This window comes from Hippocampus guttulatus, chromosome 11 (genome assembly GCF_054856545.1).
Source record: "Hippocampus guttulatus isolate MCC_2025c chromosome 11, RoL_Hgut_1.0, whole genome shotgun sequence".
Taxonomy (NCBI): Eukaryota; Metazoa; Chordata; class Actinopteri; order Syngnathiformes; family Syngnathidae; genus Hippocampus; species Hippocampus guttulatus.
This window is the reverse complement of record NC_141271.1, coordinates 2,667,777-2,675,517: the sequence shown is the minus strand read 5'-3', so window position 1 is coordinate 2,675,517 and position 7,741 is coordinate 2,667,777.

Sequence of the window (7,741 nt, the reverse complement as noted above, 5' to 3'; positions counted from 1 at the left end):
AAAAAAACAAATCACTAACTTTATTTTGCAGTGGAATAAACCATGAAAAACGTGTACAACCAACACATATAGAAACATAAATTACCGTAAAAAAATACAATTATTCCCTCCTCAACAACGCCATGGAACTCAGCAATGTATTTACTGTACATTATGATAGAAAAATAAACAAATAGATAAGTCATGATAGTTGCAACAAGGCGTGTTAATTTAAAGACATCTTCCAAGTTTGGCTCTAATTTGATCAGATGAAATGATTTTTCTTTTTCAATTTTGCATTATGGATTTGGAGATAGATTTCTAGAAAATTAACATCAAGAAAAGTCAAATACATTTGAGAGATACTAACCGTGTGTGGACATTTCCATCTCATTTCAATTAGTGATTTGTTTTCACTGCTATTAGGACAGCTAATAACAATTGTTGTTGTTGTTTTTTTTAAGTAATTGAGCATAAATTACTTGGAATAAATGTCTGAGGGTTTAGCGGTTTAGACTGTGCTATTAGTAACCATAAATTTCAAGAAAATTGTGGCCAAAAATTGGACACTGGTTTGAAATCCCAGGACCATATGTACAAAATAGAAAAGTCTGGTTTATTAGTTAAATATGATGAACATAAGTGGGTTTTCAAGAATCAAGAAAATGCTTGCAAGGTATTAAATAAATTCTGTCAAAGATTGGCCCCCAATCTGGTATTTCCCTGCTCCACATCGCGTCAACGGCTAAGGGTTTATGCATCTCAGGGGGCTGCCATTTTGGCCTTATGCCGCCCTTTGCTGTCAACTGCCATTGATGTTAAACTGCCCTCAGAGACTGTATTGAAAATGTCACAGCTTTTATTTGTTTATTTTTTGTTTCACAAAGTCAAATATTACGGAGTGCATTTTTTTCCTCCCTTAAATGATCAATTAAATGTATTTTGTTGGTTTTTGGGGTGGGGGGGGGTAGCTGGAACAGTTTAATGAAAGTTCCATTTATTTCAATTGGGAAAGGATAATTTGAGTTATGAATGTTTAAAGGTACGAGCTTGTACCACAGAATGAATTCATCTTGCATCTCAAGGCACTGCTGTAATACCAATCCCTGCCAATGGACTCATGCTATTCCGGTCTTCACCCTTTCATGCACAAATAATTATAACCTGTAACCTGATCAGCTGTCCACTGTAGGAACCACTATCCCTGAAAGGATTAAAATGAGCTGGCAGTGGTTCAATGAAAAAAAAATATATTATTATTATTTATATATATTAGAGCTCTCAGTTTAGCGTGTTTTTATTGGCATTAATTTAAATGAATTTTAACGGGATTACATTTTTTTCTCGCAAGATTCACGCGGCACACGTCACAGCGGATGTTACGTTGCTCTATAAATAAACCAGAAACAAAACAACAAGCTCGCTGCACAGGTCCACGCACGTTTGTTTTGCCAGCCACGGCAGCGCGAGACACCGAAAACGGATACTTAAAGAGTTTATGAATGGAAAGTTTCCTTTTAAAAAGTTGCCAGATTGTTCCACTGACAAGACCAAAGTTACCTGTATGTTTTGCAGTCGTAAACTGAGCTATCATCATAGCACGTCGAGTCTGAAATACCACTTAATGGCCAAGCACACAGCTGACGTGAGTACTCCGCCCCCTCGTCTAAGACAGACAGCTATGGATCATTTCAAAGCGAAGAAAATGGATGACATGATGAAGAACAAATTTGCTGAAGCCATCGCTAAATGTATGGCTACTGCATGCAAGCCTGTCAACATTGTCCACAGCTTGACTCAAGCTGAAATCATTCGCATTGCTTCTAACGACTCCACTACGGATTGCCAGCGAGAGCCTCCATTACAAGCTATGAACAGAAATTGTACGTAGCGGAGAAGGCTAAGGTACACCAAGCGGGAGAAGACACTGTTTCGGGAGAGAAATAAGAGACTCGGTTGATGAGCCTCTGGTGAATAAAGAGCAGGTAGCCTGTCGAATACGATGTATGCCACTGACGGGATTGTGGCTTGTTTGGAACTATTTTGTGTGGAAGGTTACAGTGTTCGGTGTCCATATAAATAAAGCGGGTGGAGCTCCTCTGTGTTCGTCTGACAGTGATGGTGCGGTGAGGCACGTCGAGAGTTCAGCGGTGCAGTGGTAGTGACCTAGCGAACACTGAAAATAAAATGTCTCCAGTGTTGTCATCAAACCAAGTGTAGTCATCTGAAATGATGTCGACACAAAACCGTAGAGAGACTTCTGCGCAAGAAGGACCAACAGAATCAACATAGCCTGACTGCTGTGTTCAAAGAAAACTTGAGAAAAACGAAGTATGCAACCATGGCTTAAATCCACTATAGGCTGAGTATGAGTTTACCCTTAGATGTGCACTTTATAATGTCATATTGCTCTGTTTTGATTCCATAAAAAGAGCTGTTAAAGCAGCTGTTGTGTGACAAATTATTTTTTTCACTGTTGTTGATGGACAGTAATATTGTGTGAGACATTCTGTGTGAATAACTGCTCCAAGTGAAAAATGTTCATGTAAAATTGAAAATCGAAATTGTTATTTCAGTAAATATTTGCATTTTGCACATAGAAAACTGATTCATGATTCCATGTTGATGGGATCATTAAAATGGGGAAAAATAGGACAAAAAATATATAAATTCAGAAACGATAAAAAAATGCGTGAGTAATCACGATTAATTTTTTGTGAATTTGAGTTAATTCTGACAGTTGCATTTTTAATTAGATTAAATATTTTAATCGTTTGACAGCTCTAATATATACAGTATATATACAGGTATATATATATATATATATATATATACGCACACACACACAAACAATTCATACAATACAGTACAGAAACAAAACGTGGAAGCGACATTCATATTTACATTACAAAAGTTTACCGTATTCTAGGTAAGTATCCAACACACCACGCAGTAGAATTTATTGATCGGATGGGACAAACATCTAGTGGAGGGGAAAAATAATGAATGTAGGTAATTCTAAAAAGGCCGACATAATTGTTTCTTGTGTGTGTGTGTGTGTGTGTGTTTTATATTCTGTTTGCCAAATTAGAACTACAGGTGTATGTGATTATGGTTTGGGGTGCCTGTTTGCATTTTGGGATATTTGTCTAGGAAAGATGTTCTCAGAATATTTTGCAGCCAAATGTATTGCTCATTTATTCATTTGACGCATCAATCCTCCACAATGATCCATCATTTTCTTATGTGTCTTCATTAGTTTTGCTTGTAACTTTTATTTTTGTTTCCTATGACTTTCCAATTACAAATTATTTCGAGAAATATCTAGAATGGTTAGTGGTGCTTCATGTAACCATTGAAAGCAATAATAGACAAGATTTTCAGGCAGCGATATGACAAAAGGAACTCAATGTTGTGAATCACAAAAAAAATATCTTTGTACTAGTTTAATTAAACAGGTTAGTTCTGGTTGATGCACTTATAATGTGACTGGAAAGACAAAAACAAACCAAACAAACAAAGATTTTTTGCAATACAGCTGGCAAAAGCAGTACGGCCCATTATGTCAAACTGCAGGTACAGTGAGTTCCTGTGTTTGTCCTGACTCATGATCACAGTTACAAAACAAGGGGAAAAAAACATTCCTCTTCTTGCTAGCTTTGGCGTGGAAAGATGATGTTGACAGTGATATAGCTGCTGAAGCTGTCCCCTCTGTAATTAAGGTGAAAAATTGAGTGCAAAAAGCAATTTGCACATTTAGCCTGTCTCGTCACATCTGAGCTTAGAAATAATGCTGAGTTTGCTGCTCTCCAAACCATTTCTCTCACCTACCAAGAATATCCCGCCCATATTCTCGTGTGAAGACATGCTTTGAGACAGTGCTGAAGATATTAATCAAGCGATCTCACTTTTTAATTAACTCCTGTGTCTGTCTCTCAAAAGTGGGTACCAACGGATTGTCTTGCATGCCTTTCCAAATCGTATGAATTCTCTCAACTGAGCATAGGGTCACTTAAACATTGTCGATGCTTGCCAGTGGGGCATGGCAACCATACAAGTTAGATCACCCAAGATAAAGGGCAGAGGAAAGCCATTGTAGTGGATGTAGCGGTCCCAAGTGATGGAAACATCAGAAAGAAGGAACACGAGAAACTCGAGAAATACCAACCACCACAAATTGCCTCTGCAATAAACTCAATAGCCTTGGTTAGAAGGTTATTGCACATTGACCGTAAGAGTTTTGAAGGAATCCGTGATCTCAACAGATCAATGTGTCAATGCGTCCATTGCTATTTTGTTGTACTTGGTGCATCATATTTTCCAACCAGTCTTATGTGCAGAAGGATGCATTCAGTAAAAGCTGAGCATGTGTGGCCATGCCTATATTGAAGTCAGATAAGAGTCAAATAAGGGATATTAAATGTTACATATTGAACTTTAAATTGTGTTTAAAAAAGAGCTTCAATGTCAACCTTTTCGGGGACGGCGGTTTCTAGAGTGGACAGCTTATGTTATCAGGTTGCAGGGCGCATGAAAGGTTAGTTAGAAGTGGTTCTGTTATTTTAAAAAGAAATTGGCTTCCATTACTACAACAAGAATAATGAAAATCATGATCAAATTCAAAAGTTAACATCTTGCATTCGACGAAACTTATTATTTTATATTTGAATATATAGTTATTTTCGGTTATGTATCGAGAAAAAAAAAAATGCAATCCACAAATGGTGTCACCCGGATTCAATGTGTTAAAGAATAACATCATCCCATCTTCTGTTTGTATTTGCATTTTTTTTCCTTGTAAAAATTGAATGAAGAAACGAAAAGGTACCATATGAATAAAATACGGACCAAATGTACAATGCCTTTGCTGTCACACCAATGAAAGCATCAAGTAGAGGTGTCAGTATGTGCAAAAACACAGCTTGTATAAATAGTAAGTCGCAAGAAAAAAAAGTTCTCTTCATAAAAATGCATTAAAAAAGGACAGACACGTGGCTTGGAGTACCAAAACTCTCCAGGAGTGTCAAATCCAATTCAGTCACCTTGCAACATCTTGCCCTGATTTTTAGTCTCTTTTTCTATGATCCATGCAGAAATTCAACTGTTATCCAACTATTTATCCTTGCTCCAGTCAGCCCAATCATGTTTTCTCTTTACTTATTATCATAACTCCATCCCTACAAAATTGATTTTCTACTGTATAGCGCACATTACTATGCGGTTTACGATGTTTCCAGTTTTTTTTTCATTAACCTACTTTTTGTAACTTCATAAATTCTCTTTGGAAGTGTCGTTGAGACAAATACAGAGTGCCCCGAATCTCCTTTCTCTTTGTGTTTATTAAACACACACACACACACACAGACACACACACACACGCACGCACGCACACAAATAAAGATCTAGACACTAGTTCACAAATCTCAGGGTGTTACACCCAACAGTTATGATACATTAACTATGACGAAGCACTGCCACATGGCTTTGTCCTCAGCAGCTACTCAGCAAATTTGGTGTCCAACTCTGTTGCAGACGTATACACAAAGAAATAGAGGCGTAGGGGAAATTATTTATTTACAGATTGCTCCAAACCTGATTGATATAAGTGAAAACAAAGGCCCATTTCATTTTACTGAGCAAGAAACACATGGAGTGAACTTGTTCGTGAAAAATGGACCAAATAGAACATCACTCTTGCTAAGTGGGTTGATCCAAGTGGTTTATAAAGGAAAACCAAATACACTTCCTCCATACTTATTAACCCTGATCAATCAGAAAAAGAAGCTGAGCTCTGCTGTTTGCCTTTCTGCTCCCCGGTACAGGTCGTGGCTTCAAGGACAAACAAAATGGTGGCCACAAAGCAGAACGCCTTGCTCCTGTGGCTATCAAGAAACCACTGCTGTTTACTCAGCACAAACCGTGCGGTGGCTGCGGTCCTCCAGAGAAGCTGAGGGATCAGTAAATGACTTCTGAACAGATAACATTTTTGGAGAATAAGCTCTACTGCCTGACCAAAGCAGAGCATGTGTCTTTTTGACCTTATTCAACTCAAATCCTGCAAATGAAACACGTGTATGAAGTTCACAGCTCAGTATATTTTTTGACAGATTATTTCAACCATCCCAGGGGAAGAGTGAGAAAATGAAAAGCATTGTATTTTCTTCTGCCTTCACAAAAATAAACATGCACTTAACCACTGATTGCAGCTCATGAGAGAAGGCCCTCTATTACATGGAACCTCAAATCATAGCTTGCTGATTACGGGTACTGTGATAACTGCATTGATGCTCGCACTATCGCAAAGGTAGTCGTTGGCCTGTGACCGATTGTGACTCATATCTCCCATCAGTCCTGATCATCAAAAGGTGGTCATTGAAGGTCTGTTTCAAACTGCTCTCCATTTAAGTGTACATGGGTGGGCTGATTCGGTCTATAATTTATTCTGTCTGTAAAATTGAAATAGGAAATGGTCAGAGCTCAAACTTTTCTTCATTAAAAAATAAATAAATTAATTAATCAGAGGACACTATGATATCATTTGACATTGGCTTACAGGGTTGCATTCCTATGCCAGGGACATAAATTTGATGAATGAAGTCAGTGAAATAATCAAATGAAAAACATTAAGCAAGGAAGTAATTGAGACTTTTTAATCATGATAACCATTTTCAAATGTTTGTCAACAGACGGTCCCACATGCGGAGTGCGGTAGCCACATGTGGAGAGGCGGGATTTTCGTAAACCAGGAGTTTTACTTCAGGGTTCCAAAATAGCCACCAAACTAACGTATATTTTAATTAGATCGCCATTGTGCCAAAGGTAATCATATATATGCAGGTGTGCACATAAAGTCTTTGGCGTGGTCCTCACATGAGGACCAGAGGTGGTTGTTTGGTGCTCTTTTTTTTTTTTTTTCCCGACCCAGCACTTGCAGCACATCTGGGCAAGTTTATCATTGACGTGTTGATAGTCATTTAATATAATTTAAAATGTTTTTTTTTTCAGTTTGGAATTTTGATTTGATTACAACATACCAGGGCAACACAATGGCAGCTTATTAAAACGACACCATTTACTGTTGAATAAAAATACATTCAATGTATGTTAAGCACAATTGAGTAGCATGGCCTGTTCGAAAAATGAATTGCCCACCCCTGACTTGCAGTATGGGATCCCGTGATCAGTTAGAGTGCTGTGAAATAGTATCTGCCCCCTTCCTCATTTTCTGTGCTCTTTGGATTATCACGTAGAAAGGTTTCAGTTCATCAAACCAATCTTATTACACAAAGAATACCCAAGGAAGTACAAAACGCAGTTACTAAATGCCAATTTAATTTATTAAGGCACAAAAAAAACCCATCTCAACTCCCTGTCCCGGTGTGAAAAAGTAATTGCCTCCCCCTTGATAAATCACAAAGTAGTTGTGACCAACGAACGGTTTGGGAAAGCTGAGTTTAATTTTATAGGTAATACCTGAGCACCACCTTTGTTGAATCAAGAAATCACATAGATAGAATCTGTCAGACAAAGTAAAGTAGGCCACGAGATCTCAGGAAACAAATGCATCATGCCAAGATCCAAGGAAATTGAAAGGAGAAATGAGAAAAAAAATTATTGAAATTTATCAGTCTGGAACAAGTTACAAAGCCATTTCCAAAACTCTAGGGCTTCAGCAAACCACTGTCAGAGCCATTACCCACAAATGGATAAAACTGGGAACAGTTTCATACATTCCCAGGAGTGGTTGACCAGCTAAAATTAC